At 41.2% G+C, this 15,611-nt stretch overlaps 1 protein-coding gene across 1 annotated transcript in view; it reads right to left on the reverse strand.

Moving 5' to 3' along the window:
• The window catches only part of STARD13 (StAR-related lipid transfer (START) domain containing 13), a 37,559-nt gene extending 36,322 nt beyond the window's left edge, over positions 1–1,237 (reverse strand). Inside the window, exon 1 of the mRNA XM_010087806.1 lies at positions 1,168–1,237. The gene's annotated coding sequence lies outside the window, so the exon portion shown is untranslated. The remainder of the gene's footprint in view (positions 1–1,167) is intronic.
• Positions 1,238–15,611: the final 14,374 nt, after the last annotated feature.

The following is a 15,611-nucleotide window of genomic DNA, read 5'->3' on the forward strand; positions in this document are numbered from 1 at the left end:
CTGGAGGAATCGGTATCTGAGATATTCTAATTACAAGGCAGACACAAAAGTACTACTGGACACCCAGGGACTGGGGTAGACATACATCTATGGCAGCTCTGGTTTGGCAGGTTTACTAGTTGTTGTTCCTTGCTGGGTTTAACAGAGCCTGACTGGCTCCTGCAGAGCCACCTGAGCATCACTGCATGGTGCTCCCAGCACCTGGGCACCGGAGCAGCCCACCAGGAGCCAGCACCAGAACCTTGAGGGACCTCAGCTGGCCATCAGAAGCCATGGAGGTGTCCTCAGCATCATGCTCCCCACTGCCCTCAGCCCCATGTGAGGGGATGGATGACTCTCTGCAGAGCTGGCTCTGACCTGCAAGGTTTCTTGGCCATCGCTCCATGAGTGGAGCTGTGTTGCCTCCAGACCCAAGCTGACCCTGGAAGGTGTCCAGCAGTGTTTGGCAGAGCTGTGCTTCAGCTAATAAGCCTGAGGAGGCCTGAGCTGGCTCTATGTCTCTGGCAGAGAGAATACGCAGTCTGGGAAAAGTGAGGATGAGCTGCAGTTTCCCTCTCAGCACTGGGCTAGGGAGAGCAGGAAAAACTCCAGCCTCAGTCCCCAAACTGTTCCTGAAGGCAGCAGCAGTGCAACCATTCGCCCTGCCCTTGGGGATGCTGCCTCCCTGGGCACAGACTCTACAGCTAGGAAGGTGACATGGCCATTTGCTTTGAGTCAGCACCAAAATACTGGCTTTTCTTGTTCTGTGAATGTAAAAGGCAGCTCAGATCATTCACTTTTAGTAACTTTGCAGAGTTTTTCAATCTTATTTTTAGTAAGATTGACATTTTCGGTAACTTTAAGTGTTTTCAATCTTATTTTAGACACAATTCATGAAGTTTTTTTTAAGAAAAGAGAGACCTATGTATTTGGCTTTTTTCTACTTGTTTTTGGCAGCCTTTGAGATTTACACAAACTGTCCCTCTTGGATTTTTTTCTTCCCATGGCCATGAGGACAAGAATCTTACTTTTCTTTAAGCACTTATATGAGTCCAGCAGCTGAACCTTTGTGAAGCAGCCAGCCATGGCCATAACTCAGTCAAATGTAGAGTTGGCTGGCTGCAAGCTCTCCTGGCAAGGGCCCAGAGCACTTTCAGTACTGGACAAAAAAGAGAAAAACCTACTTACCCTCATAGAACTGAGCATATTGGGGAAATCCAGCTGCACGTAACCAGTCACACGCTTCCTTTGCTTCGATTTCTGAGAAAAAAGAGAAAAAAAGTTCATGCTTTGTTGTTTTGCATTAGAAGTTGTTTTGATTATAAGGAAATAGCAAAGAGACTTGGTAGTAGCTGTTTGTTCCTTAAAAGTAGTGTCATCACTCTGCAGTATTTCTTTACAGCATCAGAAAATAAAATAGAGTCCCTCCAAGAAATCCCTCTGCCTCCACAGGAATCTGGGGTTTGCATAGCCACTTGGTGACCGGGATTAAGTGTTAATCACCTCCACGCAGCAGCAGAAACTGCTCAGCCAGGTTTGTGGTCCTGTGTCCTATCCTTCCCCAAGGGTAAGTTGTTGGGGAGAGGCGAAGATGAAGCCGAGTAGAAATGGGATGACAGGTGGCATTCACTGTGTTTTCTCCTGCTCTGACACTTCTTGTGGAAAAAAATCCCACATGAAAGCCACTGAAAGCTCAGCCAGGAAAACCCCAGTGCATGTCTCATGTTACTGAAGGGACAACTGCACAGGTAGGATGTGCTTTCCTACCATTAGCTATTTGAACTGCATTATGTAGACTCTGTCCATAGTCAATAGAGAGACAGTTACTTCCAAAGGGTTATTCATTTCACCTTAAAGTAGTGTCTAAAATAGGTGGGATAAATCAACTACTGACAATGCTTTTCTCTTGTGGCTGCTGACAGAGGGAGGATAAATGGCTCCAGGTATGTCTGTGCAGCTAAATAAAATTGCTACAGGCAGCAGCTTCAAGCACTGGGCCCCAGACTGCTCACTCTTTAATCCACTTCCAGGCCTGTTTTGGACTGTTTCAGTTATTTATCAATACAAATCTTTTCTTAAGAAGGCTAGTACTAAGCAGCAAGGAGAGGAATCAGTCTATGCCATCTTGTCCCTGCCTCTCTGCTATTTAGAAGTATGGACACATCTGGTGCTGGACTAGGTTTCTTCTTTCAAATAGGTTTCTCTGGGTAAAATGTATCCTAACCCTATGGAAAAGGTGGGGGAATCATCAGCTGGACAAGACAATAGTCCCTCCTTATTTTGGGGGTGACAGCAGGGTTATGAGCATGAGGGAATTGAAGAAAAATCACATTGAAGAGGGGGACTAGATAAGATCTAAAACTTTTTGCACAGGAAAGGCAGATCTAGCCCATGCAATTACTAAAGCAGCAATAAATAAATGTCAGCTACACAAAAACAGAAGATAAATTTTGAAGCATCTCCAGTGAAACACTTTGTGCACTCCAGCAGTCACACACACGGTTATGCACCCAACCTCTGAGATGACCAATGCATGTTGACAGTAGGGTACCTCTATTTTTACCAAGCTCCATGGTCTCATTCTATGGAAAGCAGCGTGAAGCGCGATAGCTGCTCCCAGAGCAACTGGAGCAACATCTCCTTGCTGTTCGGATCTAGATCAAGGTTTACTGCTTGAACAGTTTTGGTTTACAACATCAAAGTCAAAACTCATAGCTGCACCTCAGACTTGCAAAACGCGAAGGAATAGAATGTGCAGGTGTTTTAGAAAGCAGATATTTTATGTTGCTTATTATTCAACCTGAATAAACCAGTCAAGGGTTTTGACACGTTTGTGGTTGTAAAGCCTAGGCAGTCATAATACAAAACCCTAAACATAAAACAACCAATGGATCTGGAAAAAGAAAATCAGGCTCAGTTGCTCCTCTGCATCTTCTGCCTCGCATACAAAAAAAATTCCAGTTGTAGATCTGTTTTCTACTAAAATGCTTTTTTATAGATAGGAGATGCTGGCATGAATTTTTCCCCATGTAATTCTGTTCAAATCACTCATTATACCCTTAATGACTTCACTCACTGAAGCTCACAATAAAACTTGCTTTGAATATACTCAGCAGCATGTGAGCCACACACGAGTCTGATCCTCTAAGTATTGAGTCACAACAGCAAATTTTGTTGCAGAAATCAAAATTCAGAATACAAGGTCTACATATCAAAAGCCCAAATTCCCAAAGATGATTAGACAGCCAGTAACAACTCTGCAATGCATGCAATCATTAGCAGTGCTGAAAAGGATTTACCACCAGGTCTTCATTTGCTTTGACACTAGTTCATGTCAAGGCCAAAAAAAGGAGTATGAAAGTACATTCAGTTCTTAATACTACACAAAAGAATGAGCAGCTTACATAAAATGTGGCTCTCACTACTGCACATCTGTGCACTGAAAGCACATCTCTATTATGTTCCAGGGAGACCGAATATTTTTAAATGCTTGGAAAAAAGACAAGTCTTTATACTTGTTTCTTTTGCTTAATTCAATCTCATGAAACACAGATTAATCAATCCAGTTTCAAAATGTATTTTACAACTTTGAACAGCTGTATGTACATTCTAGCTTCATCTTGCTTGCAAGCACAATTAACAGAGGCTGCGGGTGATGGAGAATGCTACCGTTTAATGCTCTTATACGCTTATCATATTTAAGTGCTTTTTTGCAGTTGGCTGCTCAGAGGGGCTTGGTGAGGAATCTTCCTGCAGCCCAAGTGAGATCTAAAAAAATCTCAGGTTGCAATGGGTGAATAATTGTGGGGAATAACCAAATCTCACCCTTTTGAGGGGTTTTGTAGGGTGTTATTTTTTTATGCAGCTGTTTGCAATACACTGCAACCGGTCAAGAATGACTGATTACCTTCTGCCTTCAAAACTTCTGGCTCTGTCACTTCCATGAAGGCATCTATGGATAGTATTCTCATTTTCTGAATGATCAGCTCAAACAAATACATTCAACCTTGAGTAAGGTCTGCTAAGTCAGCTTCCAGGATACTGGGTCTCAGATATGTATGAGTGCCCAGTTCCCTCACTTATCTCTTTCCTTTTTGGTCTTATTCAGAGGACAGCAGACGAGGAGAAGTGCAATGTGCTGCTAGCCCAGCCAAAAATATTACTTTGCTCATACAAGGGTATTTCTACTGGCTAAAGGCACCGGTTCCAGCCACTCCCCTCTTGGCCGCTCCTGCAGGTTAAGCGAAAAGGCACAACCAAGGGTCTACTCCTCAGCAGACACCAAAGGTGATTTCTGTTGTCTCTCTCTGGGCATGTAATCCAAGTTATAGTTCAGAATGCAATGCAGATTCTTTCATTACTGGATATTGCAATGCTTAAAACATAATTTGAGCTGCTCAGTTTAACCTTCTCTTTATGTGCACACACTCTAACATTTGCTTTTTGTTACTTGATAGTTAAACATCAGTGAAGACTTCTTTGAGAAGGGCAGAGTACAGCACCAAACAGACCTCGCTGAAGCTGTCAATGGAGTGTTGCAGAATTACTTTCAGCAGCATTAGTCCAGTTCTGTTCCCATGCCCAGGCTAACCCAGGGATCTGAACCAGTCTGCAGCAGCCATGCTGTCTTGGTGCAACCCTGAAGGACCTGGAAAACTACACATGTTCACACAGGCTCCAAGGCAGCTTGTCAACAGCACAGAGAAGTGCTGTCACGCTGAGAAGAGTGATCTTAAAGAGGACATGGCTTGTAGTTTTGGGCTCAAGGCTGGCGGGAGCCACAGCTCCTCCCAGAAGCATGTGAGCCACCATGACCCACAAGCAGGATCTCCAGGCTGCTCACCCCAGCACACCTGATGGTGGGTTTGTCCTTACACACTACTGCCTTGCTCTGCTGACTGAAAAGAAGTCAGGGGTAATTTACCTACTGCTTTCCATTTGCTTGGGCAGCAATGACAATCATTAAATATTAGGCTAGATAATAATTCAGGCACAGATATTGACAAGCATCAATGTGTCTCACAGTACCTGAATTCTCAGGGGATTTTTTTCAGTTTTTAGTTGAAGGTTGACAGGAAACAAATTTATTTTTTTCCATTTCACTTTTCTACCAGTAGCAAGTTATAACTGTGATCCACACATGCAAAAGCCCTCCAGCCAGACTTCTGAGGAGACTGGAGTGATGATCTCCTTATGGCCTCCACATACCTCTTATCTACCAGCTATTCCCAAGAGGTATGGTCAAGTGCCCCACACACAGATGCTGCTGCTGAGCTGCTTTGCATCTCACCCCAGAGGCTCCCTAGTTGCCCCCTGCTTCACTAAAACCTTTCAGTGCCCATATGCAAGCAGCAACTTAAAACCCTGTCAAACACCTCTGTGATCAGCCAAACCATCTTTATTTCCACCCCCCCCCCATGAGATTGTTTCTTAATCTTTCCTCCTGAAATTGTCCCACTGCATATTAAATTAAATGTTTATCAGAAACAGTGATATGGTAGCCGAAAGCATATATTGCACAGTAGAGACTGAAGTGCAAACCTATGAAGCTTTTTTTTCCTTTAAGATTTAAGTAGAGTGAAATAAGGAGAGAGAGGTTCACCCAGGAAACCTGACAGATGTTCAGAGCACAGCTGGGATGTGGTTTTGAGTCCATGCTTCATATTAGGCAGGTTTGAGCTTTCTCCCGCAGACCATGTGGGTGCTCTGACTACTCTGGGGCTGAAATGGAGACAGTTGCTTGCCGTCTTTCTTCCTCTCCCAACACTTTCCCTGATTCTTCATAAACTGCTTTGATGGTGCACAACACCAGAGGAAGACTCCGGAAGCCAGCTGCCACCAAAGGGGACCCTGTCCTGCCTGCCCCACACCAGCTGCCTCCTTCTCCTGCTTCACTTCATGCCACACGAGCTTCTGGCTAACCCTTCAGAAATCTAGCTCAACCCCCTAAGCTGTCAGAAAACTAACTTCCCCCCCCGACTGGTAATGGTCTGCTGTCGGATTAGCAAGCTGATGCAAATCCTCTAAGGGTCCTGTTTAGTCCACCTTAGCTGCATTGTAATGAGACCAAGAAAACCAAACCACTGGGACAGAAAATTGCTCTGTCAAGAGAAAATCACGTAAGTAAATTAATTTTCTAGCTTGGGACCTTATCACTGTACACCAATATGGGTGCTAAGACCTAGATGCTACAGTCCTTTCCCTTTTCGTGTCTAGACACCAGCATTTAATATTGTTTCTCCCTTTCTGCCTTTTTCCTGATGTTTCTCCCTCTTTTAAAAACTATATATTTTATTTAAGATTCAGATAACCCTCTGCATAATGCAGTGAAAGAAATAGCAGCTAGAATAAATAAGGTACATAATTACATCTCATCTATTGTGTTTATGTCAACTTTATGTGATAGCCTTTATTATTATTAATCTCTCTCTAACAAATCACTGTTTATGCTCACTTTTTTATTCCCCATCACTTAAATCTAGTTTACTAGACTTCAGACAAAATAGTTGGGAGTGTTAGAGAAGATTATTAATCAAGTCATTGGAGTGTATTTCACTGTGCAGCCACATCAGTGAGCTCCAGTGGCCATCACAAGCCAACCTGTTAGGTAGAAGGGGACTCACTCTTGCAAACGTTGTTTGGGAGTAGAGCTTGTAACAGCTTGGTTACAGCTCAGAGGGTTTGCAGGTAGTTAGTCTGGTGCTATGCTTTACATTAACTTTTGGTCCTAGACTTACTCTCTCCTTCTAGAGGAGAAAAACTTTTGCGACAACAGAGTTTACACTGTATCTTCCAGAACAACATTTACCTGGCATTTTAGGGTCAGTTTGGAGGCTCAGCTCAACCCTGGGTTTAATAACACCTTTTAGTCCCAGGGGCCACTATGGACTTGTGTGAAAGGTGAACCAGAGACTATTCCTGGGGAGGAAACATTGATCATATCTTAAACGTGAGGCATGCTCAAGGCAGCTGTAGATACTACACAGGAGAGCTTCAGCCTTGCCTAGCTGGTCTTGATGCATCCCTTTTGCCCCATATGCCCGTCACATCACCAACAAGCCATGCCACCTCCCGATGTCTTCACAAAGAGCACTCACGAGAGCAGACGGGATCTATTGGAAATCTCAGTTTAGGCTGAAGCTCTATGAGAACAGCTCCAGTATGCTTCAGCTTCTTCTTTCAGCCCAGTCTGAGGTACTACAATGGCCCCCATTATTCTCCTGCCCCTACATGTCACAGTTTTGAAGACACTGATCCATGTAACTCTTATTCTTATTTTATAAATGGGGATTTAAAGCACTTCAAAAGTGCATAAGCAGGTTAGAGACAAGATTGGTGGGAATTAGGTGCCTGACTCCTTTAACTGCCCATACAAACATGGCTATGTCACTGTTCAGTTACTAATACCCTTAGAAATATGGTCTGGACAGACCAAATTCCTGAAGTTCTTAGATCCCTAAACACATCAGGCCATTGTCACTCAGCTACTATGTAACACTAAAGGCTGACAGGTTTCCACTGAGTGGCATTTGCAAAGCTACTTTGGAGCTAAGAAATTAGACTACAGTAGGGTAGAGGTACTAAATTGTTAAGAACAGGAAATATTTCTAAATATAAGAAAAAAAATGACTTTTCAAGGTCACATAACAATAACACTTCACTACTGCAAGCAGGTTGGTGCTTCTCATATTCTCCAAGGAAAAAGTCCCATGCAACTTTATAAAGACAGAATTTTCTGTAACATTTTCATGTTTAATTGTACCCACCAGAATTCTTTAAAAAGGAAAATCCTAAAGTTTTATTTATAGGATGGTATAAATTTTTGTGCATATGATATTGGTGTCTCTGGAATTATTTAGGCTTTTAGCATAACCTCCTGAGAACTCCATTTGAGGGAATGCTGTTAGGTAGAGGTCTAATGGTTTACCCCATTCCCTTCCACTCTGTAGGACTTCGAGAAGAATTCAAAAAATAATGCAAAGGTAATTGCACCATGCACCCGTAAAATTACCATTTATAGTACAAATATATCACAAACAAAAACAAAACACATGCATACAATGAATTGATATTATTTTACTACACTGTAGTGCATACTCTTCAATAAATCCAGATAATAAGGTTTTCAAAAGTGGAATTTAATTGGAATTATTTTATATCATGCTGTATAATCACTATTAGAGGCAAGGTTATGTTTTGCAAGTAAGGAACAAATAAAGCTGTCAAAGTGTGATTTTAATAGACCTTAAGCTTTTGCAGAATATTGTGGTACCAGTAATAATACAATAAAATATGGACCTTTTAAACTACTGCTGCTGAATATAATCCAAATGCAATAGAAAAAGATCCTTTCAAGCTCATGAATAGTTTCTTCATGTGTAATTCTTTACACTTGGTGAATAATAGTCAGATGATGTCCACTCATACTCTGACTTCTTAGAAAGGTTGAAACTGAGAAGTATGATTATTTATGGACATGAAAAAGAATCTCATATGCTGAGATATTAAAAGACTGAGTGTTTACCTTGGAGAGCAGACGAATAAGGAAGGGTTATGATAAAAGCATATAAAATCAGGGTCAATATAAAAATAGGAAACTGGGAACTTCTAATCACTCTACCTTGCAGCACAAGGACAGGGAGACTAATGAAAAAAAGAGGAATAAAAAGGAAAGAAGGCAATTTGAACTGATAAAGTATTTTTTTAAAGCAATCTGTAAAATTCATTGCCAAAGGACACAGGGTTCCGGAGATGAGTGGGCTCAAAAAAATGAGCTGGAGTCTTATCTGACTACTCACTGCTACCACCACAGATTTGGAAGAGGATTCTCCAGAATGGAATAAATGAAACCAAACTAAAGACAGTTTTATGAGATAATTTTTTCCTGGTTAGATGACCCCTTATATAGCTTTTCTTTCTGAGCTACTGCCATTTCTATTGCTTAGACATAGTCTGGGACTATATAAAATATTTCTTTCAACCACTATGACAATTGTTTTGTTCCCTACTACAACCAAATTCTGCACAGCCCTTCTGGGAGACTTCTCATCAGCCTTTCATCTTGAGCAAGGCTGCATTTCCCAAGAAGAAAAGTGTGTTATTCCAGGAAGAAGTTAGGAACCTAAGTCTCCTTTGGGTGAAAGGATTATGCTGAATTCCTTTCCTAAATTAATGGGATACTGTTAAAACAGGTATGCCTGAGATTCATAGCAGGTTTACCAGGCATGAGACTTTACAGGTCTGGGAACACTGTGCCTGTATTAATATTTTTTACATCTAGATCTCATCAGAGCTAGGTATAGAACACAATGGTTTCACTCATACAAATAACACGAAGGCAGCTGTGCAAATAGCATTGCAACAACTGGGAAAACACTAGCAGTTTGCAGGGTAGGAGAGACCTTTGTACAACATGCTTCACTCCACAAGCTCTTTAAGTTGAGAGATGACTCGCAGGGGCCATTGAAGTGGCCAGCATAACATGCCAGCAGGGATAGACACAGGGACACATAAAGGCCTCAGGAGCAACAAATGACCTGAGGGACTCCTGATTCAGAGTAATTAGCCACCCTTCCAGCCAGCCATCAGTGTCCATAAGAGTCTCTAGCATAAAATCAGTTCCCCCAGGAATTCTCCCATTATGTATACTTGTAAGTAACTCCCTCTGCTGAGGTATAGGTTGTTCAGCACAATCAGGCACCTAAATATGAGAATGCAATAACATCTGGACACCAAGTTGTCTTGACATTTGAAAGTCACAGACATAACATTAATAACACAGCAAAGACATGAGCCAACTGATCTGGAAAAGTCACATCCACATTACATGCTTCAGCATTGTGATAAAACCAAGAGATCCAGGTCTTCCTTTGAGTGTCCTCTCCAGGCGATCATTTTATTTACTGCTGCTTTCCCTTTCTCCTTTTCTTTCTGTGTCTTCCACTCCAAAGAAACTTAAAGCTAACTCTCTGCCATTCATTTCTGACTTTTTGCTACCCAGTCCCACATGTCCACTCAGTTTATACACCCTTACTCCATGATAGTTTGTTTCCTTTTAAATTCCTGAAACAGGATTTTAAATCCCTCCTAACCAAAAATATCTCTCCCTATCTTCAAGTATCACTTCAAAACCACTTTTATTCTTAGCTTACAGTTGATTTGTACAATGCAGCACTTTGCGATGACACTAATAAAACAATAGCTTGCATCCCACATCTCATCTTGAGGCACTTTAAATGGTTATAAAAACTGATGCAAAAGTTATATATAGGGATCACTTCATCCCTGGGTGAAATGCAGCTCCATTAGGATGAAATGTGGCAGCTGCATAAAAGAACGCTGCAGCAGTTTATGACAAGAAACAAGGAGAATACTTTATCCAGTTGAAACTACTAATGGGATTTATGAAATAGATAAAATCCAAATAAAAAAAAATATATATATATATGTATAGAGAGAGAGAGCGCTGACAAGGACACCAGGCTCTCCTCCCTTCAGTCTTACAAAAAATACTCTGGTATTGCTAATGGGCAGAAGTGATTAAGAGCTCAGTTCTCTTTACATCCTCCCACTTCCCCATAAGGATTTATATTCATTTTCTTGCCTTCTGACAGCCCCCATGAGTCTTGCTCAGCAGAGACTCAGAGGACAGAATACTACCCACCCATTCTCCAGTACCATGCTGCCCTTCCCTCCTTTTTGGCCTGCTATTCAAAAGCTGAGCACCACTGACTTGAGAATTAGGAGGGCTTTGATACATGAGCACTGTATATCCCCTGAAAAACGTGTTTGGATAAAGGTACGGAAAATGTGAGTCTTTAAGGGCTCTAATGTAAAATATATTGTATTTTTAATGTGGAAGGAACATTATCAAATAGGTATAGAAGGGATAACAATCCCATCCTGTGGGATCTACTCCAAAACTTCTGGTGACTCAGAGTCACTATGGCCCAAATTTTGAACACAGACTCTCATTGTATGAGTTTCTGCTTTTGGGTTTCCACGGTCAGAGATTTAAGCAGCATCTGAACTTCTGCATAGCATGGACCAAAGAGTGGCCTGAAGACAAAAACAGCTGCTGAGCTCATATTTAGAAGTGAAATGTTGAGTCCAGCTGATGCACAGAAAACTCTCAAGTGTATGCTCACTTGCCACCCAAATTTGCTATAAAGCTGTTTTTACACTTTACCACGGATACTTCCATAACTAATACATATTAATGAGTAGTCATTGAAACACTGCACCCACATGTACCTATTCATGTTATACAATCATGTTACATATTCAAGTTATACATCTTCTATTGTATCACTATTTCTGTAGAGCAAAAGAGGAAGTGAGTGGGCCACAGGCTGCAAAGAAGCTTTATGGAAAAGGACTGGGGGTCTGGTGGACACCAGCTTGAACATGAGGCAGCAATATGCCTTTCCGTCAAGGAAAGCAGACAGCATGCTGAGCTGCATTAGGAGGAGTGTTGCTAGTAGGTCAAGGGAGGTGATCCTTCCCCTCTTCTCAGCCCTAGGGAAGCCACATCTGGTATGCTGGGTCCAGCTCTGGGCTTCCCAGTAAAAGGAAGATAGATACACATTTACTGGAATGAGTCTAGCACAGGGCTACAAAGATGATGAAGGGACTGGAGCATCTGTTAGATAAGGAGAGGCAGAGAGAGCTGGGACTGTTCAGCCTGGGGAAGAGAAGTCTTAGGGGAATCTCATCTATGTGTACAAATATCTGAAGGGAGGGTGCAAAAGAGGGCAGAGCGAGAACCTTCTCAGTGGTGCCTAGTGACAAGACCAGAGGCAATGGACACAAACCAAAACACAGGAAGGTCTGTCTGAACATATGGGAACACTTTTTTTACTGTTAGCGTGACTGAGCACTGGCACACTTGCTCAGGTGGGTGGTGGAGTCTCGATCCTTGGAGATATTCAAAAGCCATCTTGACTTGGTCCTAGGCAACTGGCTGTAGGTGGCCTTGCTTGAGCAGGGGGGTTGAACAAGGTGACCTCCAGAGGTACCTTCCTACCTCAACCATTCTGTGACTATTTTGGGAAACGTATAAAAATAATCCTAAACTGATCCAATGGTGAGGAGGAAAAAAAACCTCCACCAGCAATGTCATACTTCTCCTGGGGAGAATTTCTGACAAAGACTTGGTGTCAGCTCCTGTAGACCCCTTTTCTTCTTGAGGGAGACTAGCACCATTGATTTTAGGGCCCAGAGAGTCATAGGAAGGTTAAGAACAACACCAGGCAGAGGTGCAGCTAATAGCAACTATATATGTAACAATCGCAACTGTACTATTATTGGAAACTTGCCATAACTTTCTACTTGGAACGGTAAGTGATATTATCTTTGTATCTGGACTAACTCTTTGATTAGCTTACTAATATTTTAATAACAGAAGCAGTAAATTCTTCAGTCTGTATGCAAGGTATGTTTGTTCAGTGAACATAAGTTGCACAAGGTATTTTGTCTGGTGTGCTGCCCTTGAGATCTGGTTTGAATTTGGATGAAGCAGATGGACCCCACCACATGCAGCTTGTAGCTACCCTTAGTCCTTGCAAAGTTTTGAAAAAAGTCATCTCTTGCAAGGCTAAGAGAGATTTGCAGGCATCTTGAATTCAAGCAGCATACAAGATTCACAAGGTCTCTGGAGCGGCCTGACATTGAGGGCTCTCAAGAGGATGTAGTGCTGGTCTGAGCATTAATTTCAGCTCTCATGTGTACTCATAACTCCATTTAAAGATGGAGATTTAATATCTCTGGAAGTCAAGGTTTTCAAGCTCAGTGTCCTAAACTGGAGGTCAAGTTTCAGACTTCAACACTGCACTTAGTTTTTCCACAATACCCAACGTGGTTTGCATGTGTGCAGTACTGAAGTTAATTGGTCAGACAGTAATTTGAGCTCGTCAGATGAAAGGCACTATGGAATGCAGGAGAATGCTTCATGTTATAATTTCAGTGAAAATGTAAACAATACCCCAAAAGACAGATGTTGTCACCATAAACTTTCTCTCTGAATTATGCAGATAAGTAGAACAAAATGTAATTCCTTATCAACATATTAATTATTCTTTGATTGTATCCTTCATGTGCTGTAGATGTTCAAATTACATGTGGGCAATCAGATAAACATCAGAGAATCTCTACCCATCTGAGGTGGTCTTCATGCTGTGAATTTATATTAAACACTGAACATTAATATGAAACTAACTCCCCTTGGAGATAATACTTTGATGTATTAATAAAAAAAGACCTGTAAATTCTTGTTTATCATAAATTAAGATTAAAGCACTTTCTTTTGGAGTTCTGTGCGAGATGAGTAATTTGTAGTGCTAGAAACGGAGCTGGGGTTGTTTAGGCTAGAGAAGGAAAGGCTGAGAGGAGACCTTATCACTCTCTACAACTACCTGAAAGGAGGTTGTAGTGAGGTGGGTGCTGGCCTCTTCTCTATAGTAAGAAGTGATAGGACAAGAAGAAACGGCCTCAAGTTGTGCCAGGGGAGGTTTAGGCTAGATATTAGAAAAAAATTTCTTCACCGAAGAAGAGTGATCAGGCATTGGAACAGGCTGCCCAGGGAAGTGGGGGAGTCACCATCCCTGGAGGCGTTCAAGAAGCATGTAGATATGGTGCTTAGGGACATGGTTTAATGAGTTAGGTGGTGTGGGCTGACAGTTGGACTTGATGATCCTTGAGGTCTTTTCCAACCTTAATAATACACCACATACAGAAGAGTTCAAACATCCAAGACAGAGGTCCAAATCCATGGCTTGTGCACAGTGAATGCAATGCAAAGTGCTGAGCTCCCAGCTGGTGTTATCAATATTATCTGCTCTTATCAGCTGATTGACACTACAAGCAGATCTGCCTGTAGACCCTACTGTTTCCTTATTAGTTCTTTCCATGAAATGGCCTATTGAGAAAGATGTCCCGTGTATCTCTTCTGAAAAAACTAAACATCAAACAGCAGAATGTCAGTTGTTCATGCAGTCTGGAAGAAGTTGCCATCCACATACAATCTAGTAACAGGAGGGTTGACATTATCCTGAAAGTACAGGCAAGACCTGTACCTACACATATGACTTTTTCCTATTTACAACCATATTGTAATTATTATAATTGAAGTATATCAACATTAACATTTCATCATGCCTCAAGACTGCAGTGAAAAATTATTTATAAAATGAAGGTTAACATAATTTGTGAATATCTACTTTTGTATTACTGTTATTTCTGAGAGGATTAAATATGAAACACCCATGTCTGTTTAACACTTTTTTCCAGGTGCTATTTACTAGAAGAATATTCCTAACAAGAGCTGTCTTCTTATGACTGTATGAAGAAATGAAAAGTAATTAACTTAATACTAAGCACAAATATTACTTTCTTTAACTGGATATTCTGAACTTGGCCCATCTTCCTTTTTCAAGTTGGATTGATCCTATGTTGGTGCCAGATGTTAGGTGATAAGCTGGATCTGCCACAAGCAGGTACTGCACCAGATGACCTCCATTGTTTGATGGTTCTACTACTTTTTAAAGTTATTTCAGTGACTGAAGAAATAACATCTTTATGTAAGCATATGCTATTGTGAACTAAATTTTACCCTTTGCTTTGACTGTGCAGTGCTGTAAAAACAGTGGAGTCACACTAGTGTGTTTCAGCGTGATCTAGTCCAGAGCCACTAATTACATGGCTGTACGTTGTATAGAGTTACGAGAAAAAACAAAGAGATTAAAGGAAACAATTACTTGCTTACTAAAAAAAGAAAATCTTTCCTCACTCTGTCTTCACAAAGGCGCCCATTTTTATGAAAGTGCTTTCCAAACACTTCTCTCCAACACAAAAACAGTACTAAATGTGGGAAAGTCTAATTAAAGGTTCTATTTTACAGTAGCAGTGGAGCTACTGTTTGACTGTTCAGACAGTTTCCACAATCCATCACATGATGGAAGTTTTGCTTAATTTTACTGAATAGATCCAGACAGCTTCCAGTATCAAAGCGGTGAACTCAAAGGCCAGAATTTTAAGGATATTTAAATTTCCTAACTGGTAGGGTGCAGATATTATAAGATGTTTGAAGTATTTAACTCTCATTTGCTTTCCCAAGCACCTTTGATTCCGATTCACCTGATCCTGTCTTCTACTACCAGGTGGCTGCAGACATAAGTGATTAGGATTGCAGCATGTGGATATTCTACACACTTTGGCATGTACATATCCAAACACACTTTGAAAACACAAAAAGAATATAAAAGTTTTGCCAATGCACTGAAATGCTTTGAATATCTTAACTAAAATACTTTCAGGACTTTCTTCACCAAATAGTTTCCTTTTTTTCAGTCCCCTTTGCAATGAAAGCTGCAGTCCATACAGCCACAGAGTAACACACAGAACTCATATTAAAGCAATTCCTATGTGATAGCTGTATGTAAACATTTATTCGTTCATCCTGGAGGGAGGAAGGAACAGACAGCTTGTCCGTGTTGGTATAGCTATTATTTTTAGCATTTTGGCTGAAGTCTCTGGTTTCCTTTCCATTCATTATTTTTTTTTTTTAATAGAAGGCTGGGTTGTTTTTTTTTTGTGCTCCTTCAAGCAGAGAACAGACTTTTAATGTAGTGAAAACG

The sequence above is a fragment of the Pterocles gutturalis genome, unplaced genomic scaffold (assembly GCF_000699245.1).
Source record: "Pterocles gutturalis isolate BGI_N339 unplaced genomic scaffold, ASM69924v1 scaffold28066, whole genome shotgun sequence".
NCBI lineage: Eukaryota > Metazoa > Chordata > Aves > Pterocliformes > Pteroclidae > Pterocles > Pterocles gutturalis.